Source organism: Vombatus ursinus, unplaced genomic scaffold (genome assembly GCF_900497805.2).
Source record: "Vombatus ursinus unplaced genomic scaffold, bare-nosed wombat genome assembly UNPS02014791.1, whole genome shotgun sequence".
Lineage (NCBI taxonomy): Eukaryota > Metazoa > Chordata > Mammalia > Diprotodontia > Vombatidae > Vombatus > Vombatus ursinus.
The window spans coordinates 82,437,723-82,452,376 of NW_020954569.1; the positions used below are offsets into that span (position 1 = coordinate 82,437,723).

The following is a 14,654-nucleotide window of genomic DNA, read 5'->3' on the forward strand; positions in this document are numbered from 1 at the left end:
AGAGAGAGAGAGAGAGAGAGAGAGAGAGAGAGAGAGAGAGAGAGAATGAGAGTTCAATTTCAAAAACTAGCTTAATATTGTTAGATGAATTAAGTTTAGATGGAAATCTTAAAGATTTAGTGGTTGATTTAGCATTAGCTTTTCTGTTACACAATTTTTGTTAAGTCATATATTTTACAACTCTCAACTAATCTCTCTTCTTTTAGTCTCTCCTTCCTTGAATCCATCCTACATACTGCTTCCAGACTATTTCCCTAAGGATACATATTAATCATAGAATTTTAGTGCTGAAGATACCATCAAATTATATCTAGTTCATTCTCTCACTTAATGAAGACTCCTTCCTAACAGCTTCAATAATAATGAAAAAGAATTCACCTTTCTATAGATAAGAATTATTATCCTTATTTTACAGATGAGACTCAGAGAGATTAAATAATCTTTCTGAGTCATATAAATAAGAAGTTTCAAAGTTATGAGTTGAACTCAGATGTCTCTATTTCAAATCTAGCATTGGCTTCGCTATTCCACAAAGTTCATTTACTCTCTTTTTTTGAATGTCTCAAATAATGACAAGTGTATTATCTTTCAAGTTACTCTCTTTTACCATTGCAATTCTCTATATCAGGGGATGTTAACCTTTTTTTTTTGTCATGGGCCCTTCTGGTAGCCTGGTAAAATGTATGGACTTCTCAGAATAATGTTTTAAATGCAAAAAATAATATATATATTATTATAAAGGAAATCATGGGTTAGCAAAAATAAAGAGGTAATTTTTTTTTCATTCAAATTCACTGACACACTGAAATCTATCCACAGACTCTTTAGGGTTCCATTAATCTCAGGTTAAGAACTCCTGCTCTTCATCATTAGAATGTGGTCTAAAATCTGCCTCTAACTTTGGCTAATCAAATGGGACCAACCATTTAGAGAAACAATTTTTCCTGATCCAACAGGTACCTCAGTTTATGGATAAGGTTATAGATAACTGAAGCTCTTATGATTTTAACATATTTTTAAAATAGGAAATTAACATATTAACCTAAAATATTAACATATTAAGCTTTGTACAAGGAGCTATACTAAGTACTGGGAATAAAAAGCTGAACATGACAGGTTCCCTACCTTCAAGGAGCTTAAATCTCATGGGAAAGGAATAGGTGGCTAGCTAGCACAGTGGATAGAGTGCAGGGCCTAGTAGGCAGACATTTTGAGTTCACATCTGGCCTCAGACATTTACTAGCTTACTGGGCAAATCACTTACCCCTGTTTGCCTCAGTTCCCCATCTGTAAAATGAACTGGAGAAGAAAATGGCAAACCACTCAAGTACCTTTACCAAGAAAACCCCAAATAAGGTCATGAACCATCAGAAACAATTCAACAAAATCCCCATTAAGAAAACAAACAAACAACTTCCTTTCAGTGAAACACTTTAAAGTGGAAATGAAATGTCTGTTGAATGTGACGAATTCCAGTTGAAGTTTGCATGCTTGGAAAAGAGAGCTAATTAAAACCATTAATGTATAAACTCCATCTGGGAAGAAATATGCAAAGAAGGCCTCCTGGGATACAGTACATTTGGCTCTAGAACTGGCAGGCCACACAGAAACATTTCAGAATGATTTAATGCATCATACTCCTTTTTGTACTGGAGATTATGAAGGAAATGTCAAAGCATTAGAAACTATAATCACCACTATTTCTTGCTAACAAACCAAAAGAGGGAGTGCAAACCAAAGATTATAGGAGGAACTTTTGTAATAATGGTAATGGCAACAGGTTACGTTTATATAATGCTTTAAGACTGGCAACAAGATTTCCTCACAGTAACTCTGGAAGGCAAGAATAAAATAAAGGAGTTTATGAACCAGTTTGCAAATTAAATAGTCACCAAAAAGAAGAAATAATTTACTATCCCCAAATTCTGTCTGACTGAAAGAGATAAGCTCTGGGGAACCTGAAGAACCAAATGATACCTTACTAGGTTTGTAATTACACAAGTATAGGTAGTCCTCGATCAGAGAGTTAGAGTTGCAAGGGACCTTATAGTGGTCATGGATTCCAGACTTCTTATGTCATTTTCCATATCTGGAAGCTGCCACTTGGCTTGCTCATAATCAGACAGCTAGGAACTGTCTAGGATGAGATTTAAACCCAGGGCTTCCTGATTCCAGACACTAGGGCACTACTCCATTCACCACACCATGACACCTCCAACAATGCAGAGGACCATATTGCAATGCCTTCTCATGCCAGGGGATCTTGCCCATGCCTTTCGATCAGTCTGCAATGCAAGATTAACCCAACATGCTGGAAGATTTCTTCTGATTTTCTGAATGTCTTTAGTGTATCAATGCAGCATTCAGGTTGTCCATCTATTACCTTCTTTTGAGGTCATAACCTATAATGCTTCTAGGATAAAATACAAAATCCTCAGCCTATAAGATACAAAAGCCCTCCACAACTGGGTTCTCATCCACTTTTTCAGTCCCATTTCACATTTCTTTTCACCCAAACTCCATTTCTGTCAAACTGGCCTACTAGCTATTCTCTGTATACAGAATTTCATCTCTCCTCTCCATAGGTTTGCCCCAGGGACTGCATTCCTTCCATGTTTGCACTCCCTCTTCACTTCTGCCTCTTGGAATCCTTGACTCCTTCAAAGCATAGTTCAGGTGCCACCTTCTTCAAGTCTTTCTTGATCCTAACAGTTGCTAGTATTCCTTTCCACTTTAAATCACTTCATATATATATATATACACACATACATATGCATAAACATATATACACACACACACATATATACATACATGTGCGCACATACACACACATATATATACATATATATACATATATATTTCTGTATTCATGTTGTGGGGCAGCTAGGTGGCACAATATCCAGGCCTGGAGTCAGAAAGACTAATCTTTCTGAGCTAAAGCTGGCCTCAGATACTTCCTAGCTATGTGATCTCAGGCAAGTTACCTAACCCTATTTGTCTCAGTTTCCTCATCTGTAAAATGAGCTGGAGAAGGGAAGAGCAAACTTTTCCAGTACCTTTGCCAAGAAAACCCCAAATAAGGTCAGGAAGAGTCAGACATGACTAAAACCACTGAACAACAACATACATGTTGTATCTCGCCAGTAGAATATAAACTATTGAAGGCAAGAGATAGTCTTTTGTCTTTGCATACTCAGCACTTAGCACTGTGTTTTTCACCTAATAGATGCTTAATAATGATTTGCTGAATTTGAATTTCATTCATCATGCATTCAACAGCACCTAAGTGCCTACTATGTGTGAGGCATTGTGTTAGGTGCTAAGTATACCAAAACAAAAATGAAATAAACTTTCAAGACCTTGGAGAGGCTTATATTCAAATATGCAATGGGGTTAACATTTATTAAGTGTTTCTGCTTTGTGCAAAGGGCCATGCTAAGTGCTGGGAATACAAAGCTAAACATGACAGGTTCCCTTCCCTCCAGGAGCTTAAATCTCATGAGGAAGGGAAGAGTGCTTACAACTTCTACACAGATAAATACAGTATAATGCAAGGGAGAATGTAATACAGGCAAAGAGTAAGAAAAGAGGAAATAGATGATTTCAAAGAGAAATGGAAAGAATTGTATGGGCTGATGCAGAAGGAAGTGAGCAAAATCAGAGGAACAATTTATGCTATAGAATCAATATCATAAATATGAACAATTGGGAAGACTTTTGCAAATTGATGAAAAATGAAATGAGTAGAACCAGGAGAATAATTCACACAATAACAATGTTGTAAAAAACAAACCACTTTTGAAGCTGTAAAAACTAGGATCAACATAATGACCATTTGTGATTCCATAGGACTGATGATGAAACATGACAGAGGTGATGGTTTTAGGGTACAGAATAAGACATAAGCACTTTGGTATATGGTCATTGAGGGAATTTGTTTTGCTTGACCATGCATATTTTTTACAAGAAATTTGTTTGTTGTTATTCATCCTTCATTTTTGAAGAGGACCAATGACGTCATGGAGTGCTATCCTGATTTGCCCATGAATTAGATTTAAATAACCAAAAGACAGAGGAGTCTCCCAGGCATGGGGGCTCATAAGAAATATTCCAACTATTACCAGCATCAGGAAGATGGCCTTTTGTTGCCTATGGACTAGAGAGGGGTTTAGGGGAAGAGGAAGAAATTAATTCACATCTCAAGGCCATTGTGAGTTTTCTTCCTATAAGCACATAGCTTCTACTTTTTCTAAGCTTCACTTCTTCAGGGGAATCATTAGGTCCTTATCCAGGTAGACTGGGGGCTCCTCTCCTAAAGAGATGGGGATCTTGATAGAGTAGAGTAGGTCTTGGGAATGAACTTTGTATCCTATTTTTTTGCAGGGGGAATTTTTTTTAACCATGTCGAATCTTCCACTTTTGAAACTGAGTTGGATTTGTGTATATCCCAGGCAGGTGAAGTTGTAGTTTATTTAAAGTGATTAAGCCAAGAAAATTAAATTCATTACACTGTAGTTTTAAAATCTGTTAATAAGCAATGCTCACAGATTGAGTGATTTCATTTTACAAGTAATGCCATGAATCTTGAAGACTGAGGTGCTATGCTTGGTCTTTTCGTAGGGGTCTTGGTTAATTGTGGCTAGAGGAGCAGAAGTTACTGATAGAAGCAGTGGTTTGGCCAAATGGTTTAACAACTGAGATGGAAGTTATAGAACATTCTTCAAATTCCAGCTTTTATTTCTATGTCTAGAACTGGACAGAAATCAAGATAGAAGAGGGGGCCAGGACCATGGCCAGAAGTTTGGTTAAACAAGAAAGGGTCTGGCTTCAGGCACCATAAGTTGGGAAAGTTCAGCAACCAAGACCTGGAAACTCAGTAAAGGTGAGGAAGAAGAAACATATACGTATTTTAGCTTGAAGTAGACAAGACATTTAGGATGGAAGAATTCAGGTAGCAGGGATTAGGAAGCCAGGTTTGTGAGACTGGGGAAGAAAGGAGCAAGGATCCCAGTAAAGGATTTAAGAAATGAGCACTTAAAGAGTATGCAGTAAGGGATTACAGGAGTATCATGGCAGCTAGGTGTCACAGTGGATAGAGCACTGGCCCTAGATTTAGGAGGACCTGAGTTCAAATCTGGCCTCCAACACTTGACACTTACTAGCTGTGTGACCCAGGGCAAATCACTTAACCCCATTGCCTAGCAAAGAACAAAAACAAACATACAGGAGTATAACACTCAGGAAGGGGCATAATAAGCACAGGGCACCATCAGGAGTAATAAAGCTTGATCTCTATGTGTCAAAGTCTTCTGATAAAAGGGTTTTGTATATATTTACTAAGGAGAACCTAAAATAGCCTCAGACTGGTAACAAGCAGAAGTAAAGGCATCTATCTGGAGTGGATACTTTCTTCTTGATTTTCATAACACTACTTTCTCCAGGTTTGTCTCCTACTTGTATGACTGCTTCTTTTCAGTCTTCTTTTCTGTTTCTTCATTCATATCATCCCCCCTTTACTGTAGGCATCCTCGAAGGCTTTGTCCTTGTCTCTCCTCTCTTTTCTACCTTCTCACTTGATCAGTTCATCAGCTCCCATGGGCTTACTTTATCATCTTTGGATTTACGAACCTATATATCTAGCCCCAAGCTCTCTCCTGAGCTCCAGTCCTATACCATCAACCACCTATTGGGTATTTAAACTGGATATACCACAAACATCTCAGACTCAGTGTGTCCAAAGAATAACTCATTTGTATTTCCCCCCTAAATCCATTCTTCTTTTGAACTTTCCTATTTCTGTAGCGGATACTACAATCTTTCCAGATAGACAAATGAATATTATAAAATAATAGAATTAAGTGAGTTCACAAGTGGTAGAACAACCCCCAAAATGGTAAGAATTAGATCAATGCCAACCAGGATGGAAGTGTCTAATAAAATGTTACAGGGCCCAGTTCCTGGCCTTATTTGGATCATAGGATTATTGATCTCGAGCTAGAAGGGACCTCAGAAGCAATCTAATTCAATCAGGACCTGAGACCTTAACATCGGTGAAGTAGCATTCTCCGGGTCACACACTAAGTAGTTATTCTGAATCCAAATCATTTAAAAAAATTTTTTTTTGATGACTTGTATGATGGCACAGATAGAGTGATTAATGTTTTGGGAGGATATCATAAAGCCAAGATGTATGGTTAATACACTAGATGAAAGAATTTTGATCCCCAAAACCTTCATAGGCCACAACACTGGGATAGTAAAATGAAGGTTGCCAGAAAAAAAAAGAAAATTCACAGACTCTCAGAGCTGGAATGTTGTTCAGAGGCAACCCAGTCCAGTTTACAACTAACCAAACAGTCTTTGTAAATTTCACCCTCTGCTTCTTCTTTGGCCCTTTCAGCAAGCAGGTCAAGCCTAATCCCCACTCCAAATTCTGTATTTGGGTTCAAAAAACAAACAGCACAGATATAGGATGGGAGAGGCATGAGTAGACAATAAGTCACATGAAAAAGGGCTGGATATTCTTTTTGGAAGGAGACAACACTGCAATATGGCAGCCAAAACTACTAATCCAATCTCACATTTTAGGAAGGAAAACTGGTAAGTGCAGGAACATCTAGAGGTGGTGATAAGGATGGTGAGAGGAAGGAAAGAGGGCTTTAATAGCCTGAAGAAGAGAATACTTAGGGGGCATGATGTGATATCTATCTTCACATATTGGAAGGGCCATTTGAAAGAAGAATTAGAAGTCTTTCCCCACTCCTTTTTGCGGGGGAGGCAATCAAAGGTAAGTGACTTGCCCAGGTTCACATGGCTAGAAAGTGTCTGAGGCGAGATTTGAAGTCCTGACTCCAGGGCTAGTGATCTATCTACTGCACCACCTAGCTGCCTCAACTTTTTAACTTGATCCCGGAGAACAGGATTAGGAACAATAGGTGGAAATTACTAATAGATATATTTTGGTGTGCTATAAATAACCTCATAACAATGAGAAGTATAAAAAATGGAATGGGTTGCCTTGGGAGTTAATGAATTCCACATCACTCAAAGTATTCCAGTTGGTACTGGGTGACCACTTTTCTGGGCTATTATATATTCCCACTCCAGTACAATTTGGACCTCCAATGTCCCTTCCAACTCTGAGATCCTGTCACTCTATGATTCCATGTCCCAGCACAGGACATAGAATAGAGAGATGTGCATTAAAGGGGAAGTTGTCAGCATCTGGTGGCAAAAAAAAGAAAGAAAAAGATACCTGTTGCTAAGACAACCTATTGAAACGGTAGGGTAGAGGGTAGAGAAGCCTCTTGGCAGCAGCATTGAGGTTTTCATCATTCAGATCTTAACAAAACCCACAGATTAGTTGTGCTAATGATGGTAAAATAAAACCCACAGACAGAAAATCCCCATCCCATTTTTGCTTATAATTATTATCTATCATCTTTTTCTCAGGGAAACTTAAAAAAACAAATGAAGTCAAGGATTTGAATGTCATTTCAATTCCCTCTCCTTGCTCATCCTCTAGCAATGTTAACAAGGAGGGAAGAAGCCAAAGGAGGGACAACAGCAGGAGAGAGATGGAGAAAAAGTCTGCCCAGTAGACAATGAGATGGCCCCTGAATGGGGAAGAATTGATTGGAATGTCATTTTATGTGAAGAGAGTACTTTTCTCTGAGGAGACCAACCGCTTTATAGATTTTCTCATTTAATCCCTCAAGGTAGGTTCAGGTCCAATTACTATTTGACAAGAAACAGGGCTTTATGGAATCCTCCTGAAGGTTTCTTGGCTTATGAAGGGAAAAAAAAAAACACCTCAAATTCCAATTAACTGTGCCTCATCAGATACGACTTCCTATTATTTTGGCTTTACATTGAATCCTAATTTATTTCATCAGTATAATAACCTCCCTTAAAAATTATTCTGAACCTAACAAATAAGCATTTTCACATATAAAGTAAAATGCAAAAAAAAGATTGTATTTGTAAGTTTCTATTCCCCACCTCTTGCTCTTGATTGAAAGTATATAATAAATCACTTTCAAAACTTTACTGCTTCTTTGTGATCTCTTCTGAACTACCTTCCACACTCCTTTGTGAACTTTTATAAAGTGTTTCAATGCCCTCTTTCTTTTTTGCATCACTCTTGATATTCCCCTTCCCCACCTCCACTCCCAAATGAATGGTGGAAAAATCACCTTGTAAAGAATAAACAGTAAAGCAAAACAAATCCACATGGCAGTTATGTCCAAAAATGGATGTCTCCTCCCAGACCTCGAATCCATCACCTCTCTGACAGGAGGCAGGTAACATGCTACATCATAGATCTTCTAGATAAATGACCGGTCATTGTTTTGAGAAAAGTTCTTGAGTCTTTCAAGGTTGTTTTTCATTATAATTCTATGGTCATTGTACACAGTGTTCTCATTCTTCTTAATTGATTCTGCATCAGTTCCTGCTTCTAAGGAGTCTATGAAGTAGTCTTGTCATTTCTTATAACTCAGTAATACACTTTTATATTCATATACCACAATTTATCCAGCCATTCCCTAGTTGATCAGCATATTTTTAGTTTACAATTCTTGATTTTTCTTTTTTTTCTTTTAATCTCCTCTTTGGGATCAGGGTGCTTGTTTCACTTGGAACTATTCCTTCCACAGTGTTATCCCACCTCTTAACCAACTGTCCCCCTATCCTTGATTATTTTCCAATTGCATTTGCTGTATTTTTATACCAAAGTCTGTGTGTATTCAACTCTTCTTTGTAGATTTCAGATAGAGTGAGGTTTTGTCAGATGCTTCCTTCCCCCAGCCACCACTCTTTTCTGTTTATACATCTTACATATTCCAATTATAAGAAATTGCAAATTGCACCTACTTCTTTCTTTCTTTCTACACTAGTGTATTCTTTTTGCCATCTCTTTTCTTTCTCCTCTTAAAACCCTCAGAACAAATATGCCACCCCTTTCTCTGTTTTTCTTATTTAACACCCTCAATACCTTTTGAAGACATTGAAGTTCTAAAGGGACACTTTGTTTCTTCTATTAGGATGTTAGCCCTTTATCATTATACAGACCTTTTGAATTGATCAAATACAATTACCTTTATAAGTTTCTCTTGTGTTTCTGAGCCTGTATTTCAATAATCCTATTCAGCATTGGGGGGTTTTTCCATCAGAAATTCTTTAAAGTGCTCTATTCCATTTCAATTCCATTTTTTCCCTGTATGATTTTCCTCAGCTTTTCAGAGTAAATTATTCATGATTCTAAGCCATTATAATTTTTTTCCTACTGGAATATTTTATTTCAAGCTCTTTATTACAGTAGAGGCTGCTGGGTTGTGTGTGATCCTAACTATGGTTCCTTGGTGTTAGAACTTTTTCTTTCTAGCTGCTTGATATAATTTTCTTTGTGGAATTTTTTGATTTTGACTATTACGTTTCTGAGATTTTTATCTTTTGTGGTTTCTTTTGTGGGTGTATTCTTTCTGTTTTTCATTTTGCTCTCTGGTTCTAACAGATTTGGAAAGTTTTCACTTATGATTTTTTTGAAATTCAGTGTCTAGGCTATTTTAAAAATTGTGGTTTTCAAGGAATTTGATGACTCATATGATCTCTCCCTGGCCTGTTTTCCAGTTGTTCTGGACAGCAGATACCTTAATTTTTTTTCTTCTTTCTGGTTTTTGATCTATTGATTTTGTTCTAATATTTCTTACTGCCTTGTGGAGTCCTTCATTTTGGTTTGTTCTCTTCTCATTTTCAAGGAGTTAATTATTTAGGTAAGGCTTACCACTTTCTGTTTAAAACATTTCCTTTCTAAGTCTTTCCTCTAGAGCTTTTCTTTCATTTTTTTTTTTATCACTTGATTCATTTTTGCTATGTATTCATGTAATCCTTGTGGGAAATCCATTTTTTTTCCTTTAAATCACTGCTTGCAGTTCTTATGGAGTTATACTTTCCTTCTTAGTTCAATTTTTGAACATTTTTAATGTTCTTTATAGTGGCCTATCTCTTCTGCTTGATTACCTTTTCAGCCTGAGTTCTTTTGTTTGGGCTTAGTGACAAGGCCAGGTTCCATCCATTGTTGTTGCTTTTGATTGAGGTGGTTTCCTCTGCTGGTATCTATCTGGGTCACCTAGGTTCCTGAATAGACTTCTACCTTCTTGGGGTAAACTCCTTTCAAAGCACTGGATCTTCAGGGCCCCCTCTGTTATTTCAAGACAAAGTACTAGGGATGTGGGCCTGGAGTGTTCTATTTCGAGTACTATTGTGCATAGACTCGCCACTGTTACTTTTGGTTTTAACCATTCCTGGTATCTTCCAAGGTCCCCACTATGGATTACCAATTATTCTAAGCTTTCTTGAGAGTCTTCCACTTCCTCTTACCTCTGGATACAAAGCCTTGAAGCTTACTACCATCCCTGGTCATGCTGAGCACAGGCACTTGTATTTCTGGTGATTTCCTCTTTCCCATTGCCTTTGGGTTTATAGCTGACTTTTTATAGTTCTAGGGTAGAAAAAGTCACTTAGTGTAGTTCTCTATTTAATTTATTTATGATTATTTGGTCTGGGGCAATTTGTTTAGAAAATTAGTTCCTTCCCTTTTGATAGTGGTATCTGGAGACTATATATGTGCCCCTTGCTCAGAAGGACCTTCCTACAATTCTTCCAGAGCACCAATCCAGCAATCTCACCTACTCACCAAAGCCCCAGCTATCTGAGGAGTTAAAAATCTCCAGAAGTCAAGACATGAGGAAGAAATTTAGAACAAGAAGATCAAAAGTGATCTATAGAAAGGTAGAGTCAATATATATGCTTCTTCTTATTAAAAAAAAGTGCATTAAAGGATTTATTAAAGAAGTGAAAGAATGTTTTACCAGGGGCTGGTTTGGGGGAAGAAATAACATACTCTTGCCTCAAACTGCCTGGGTCCGGTTGACTAATATTAGTGGTATTTAGGTTATTTATTATTCTGTGATTAAGATTTAATAAAGATCTTCATATACTCCACCACCTCAATTTAATATCATCTGTATTATGTTGGTCATGCTGATATGTTACTGAGCTGCCAGAGAAAGGTAGCTATGCTGCCATTACCAGCATGGCAGCTGAGGAATAGTGCCCTAAACAAGGAATAGTTATGACTTAAAGGGTTTCTCATGTGTCAGTGGAGGAGGTGGCAATGCCACAAAATGTAATGAGCTGTTAGGTGTGTTGGTACATATAGGGGTAATCACAATACGAGGGGAGATTATATATGTGTGTATACATATATTTGTATGTGTATATATGTGTATATACATATACACATATATATATCTCCCCTCAGATTGTGATTACCCCTATATGTATCTTGTGCATGAGCCCGCACTAGTGTGTTTCCTCTCCAGATTATCAGTGGAGAATTATTTAGTCAGCCAGACTTAAGTAGCTTTTAGAAGTGGGGTACGTAGAAGGACCTGAATTTAAGAATAACTCAAAGAACCAAACTGTATCAACTGATAGTACATTTGCACCTACTAGAGGTAGTAGGATGATATTCATCGTAAAATTACAATCTCTTTTTGTCCATAGTAGATTTGCAGTTTCATGTGCAATCATCTTTTTTATTATACTATGTTATGGAAATGCTTTATTCCATAAATTAAAAAATAAAATAAATTAAAAAAAAAAGAAAAGTCATTTGCAGAGATAGAAGTTATAGTATATTATAATAAAATTATAAAAATTGTTTTTTCAATTCTTGTAGCAATTGATATGCTTGGTTTTTCTGGTGCTATAGTGATATAGAGGGTATAAAACATTCCTTCAAAAATCCATGACATACTTTCCTACAAGTGCATACAGTGAGAATTAGGTTCAAATTAAGAAAATACATGTGGCAAAAGGGCAGTTTACAATTCCTGGTTGCTAGAAGTTTTTCTCTCCTTTGTGAAGTGTTGATGACATTCTCCTTAGGCATGGATCCCTTTGCTTGGTTCTTTGTAGAGCTGTGAAATAGTGTCCAGTCATCTGTCCATGGGTATCAGTATAGACACTGATGCCAGCCAGGCTGTCCCAGTGGGATAATACTATGAACCCTATTATCAGAAGTGGGGAAATCCAAAATCTTCTGGACTTTTTAAAGCCCTTTGCAAAGTCCTCCTCCAGAAAAGGTGGAAGAGGAAGAGACAAGGCAAAAGCAGAAAAATCTTTCCTTTGTCCCTAACTGATTTTCTCAGAAGGGTTAAGTTGAATTCTCTCATTGCATTTTCCATTCTCTAAAATCCAAATCTCTGCCAGATGCCTGAATCTTTGGGGTTTTGAACTGGTCTTCCATTTTACAGACAACCCACAGGGTATCCTAAGGCAATCCAAAAATTGTGTCAACTTCGTTTCCACATTTAATGTAAAGAGTTTGATTGGTTTACTGAGATGTGTTCTCATCTCTTTAAGGTATCAGGGCTTATTATTACTTACTTTAAGGAGGGTGGGATAATTTGATTGATTTATGCAATTAACCCCTCTCTCCATATAGTTTATCTTAGGTGGCAGGGTAGATGGAACACTGGAATTGAAGTCAGGAAGAACTTAATTCAAAACTTGCCTCAGACACTACTACTACAGACACATACATACATACATACACCCTAGGCAAGAGAGACATAGACCCTTAAATTCTCTAAGACTCAGCTGTCTCTTCCATCAAATGAGGATGACGGACTAATTGATCTCTAAAGTCTTTTTCAATTTTAAAATGATCCTTGGGGGATTTTTTTAGGGGTTAGCTAGGCAGTTCAGCAACATAATTCTCTTGAGTGTTTGATATACAACCACTGAAACAAAATGCCACCTCTCAACACCCAAAGCCTGGATTATTCTGGCCTTAAAAGCACACTACTTGACAATATGCCATGTAAAACCATAATCCAACTCCAAGACAATGACCTTTAAAGGTCAATGGAGCATCTATTTATCCAAGTCAGGGTAACAGCTTGCCATCTTTTAGAAATGACTCCCACTACTCTCCACAGAGCATAGATTTAAAAAAAACATATAGCCTTTAAGGGAAAGGAGAGAAGAGTAACTGAAGACCTAAAAGGCCAGGAGAAGGATGAACAATATTTAACTTTTTGACAAGACTTATAAGATTCCTGAGGCTGGTTAGGGTTGTTCGTGTTGAAAGAGAACAAGGGTATTCTAGGTAGTCAAAGGCAAGATGTAAAAGATTTTTAAAAATCTGACCCAGGTAACCAAAGAAATAATAAAATGGCACATAGTTATCAATTTGCCTTCACCATTATCCTAAATCAAAACTTGATCACCTTCTTGACGTTTTCTTATTGGAACTTAAAATTAAATTTGTATAGAAGACCTGAGTACAAAGCCCTGCTCTGTCACTCACTCCCTCCATCATCTTAAGAAAGTTACTTCATCCCTTGGGCCTCAGTGTCCTCATCTGTAAAATCCAGGTAATGTATTAGGTTAGTCAAACAACAAGCATTTATTAAGCACCTACTATGTGCCAGGAACTACTGTGAATGCTGGGGATACAAATAAAGAAACAAAAACAAAAAGAGAAGTCCTTGTTCTCAAGGAGCTCACTGTCTAACAGGGGTTCAGTATGTTATAACCATGTGCAAATAAGCTATATAATAGGATAAAGTGGAGATAATCAACAGAGAGGAAGCACTGGCATTAAAGAACCAGGAAAGAATTTTTGCAGAAGGTAGGATGTTAGCTGGGACTTAAGTCAGGGAATTCATGAGTTGGAGATGAAGAGGGAGAGCATTTCAGGCATAAGGAGTGAAAATGACTGAAAATGGGAGATCGGGAATATGGTATAAGGAACAGCGAGGAAGTCAATGGTACCTGAGCACCTGAGGAGAGTAAGGTACAAGAAGGCTGGAAAGGTAGGAGGGGGTCAGGTTATGGAGGGCTTTGATTGTCAGAAGAATTTATATTTGATTTTGGAGTTAATAGGGAACCAGTGGAGTTTACTGAATGGGGGGAGGTAATTTGAGAAGAGATATAAAATGATGGCTGGGATGGATGGATCAAGTGAGGGAGTTTTGAAGATGGGGCAGATATGGGTATGTTAGAGGCAGTAGGAAAAGAGACAGTAGGCAGTGTATAACTGCAGAATAGTGAAGGAGTGGGGACAATGGAGAGAGCAATAAGTCAGAGAAGACTGAATGAATTGGGATCACTTGTGCAAGTAAAGGGGTTTGCCTTACCAAGGAGAAGGGTCACTTCTTCATGTGTGATAGGGGGTAGGAGGAAACCAAAATCCAAACAGAGACTTATTCAATTAGCACACAAAAAATCAAAGGCAGAGCAGGGATTAGAAAATTGCCTCCTGTTTACATTTGAGTGCGCACAGTGAAATGATTTCCCATAGCTAGCGTCCAATAGTAAGAGGCAGCATAGTATACTGGGAAAAGGGCTGGATTTGGGCAAGAAGACCTGAATTCAAATCCCAGTTCTACAAACTAGCCTTATGATCTTGGGCAGGCAGTTTAACTTCTAGCAACTTCAGTTTCCTCATCCATAAAAAGTGAGAGTTGGACTAAATGATCCCTAAGGTACCTTTTTTCTCTATAACTATGATCCAATGATCTCTTAAACGCATACACACACACACACACACACACACACACACACACACACACACACACACA

General features: G+C 37.6%; 1 protein-coding gene across 1 annotated transcript in view; it reads right to left on the reverse strand.

Moving 5' to 3' along the window:
- Positions 1–14,654, reverse strand: part of ADAMTS12 (ADAM metallopeptidase with thrombospondin type 1 motif 12) — a 525,685-nt gene that overhangs the window by 124,922 nt on the left and 386,109 nt on the right. The window lies entirely within an intron of this gene.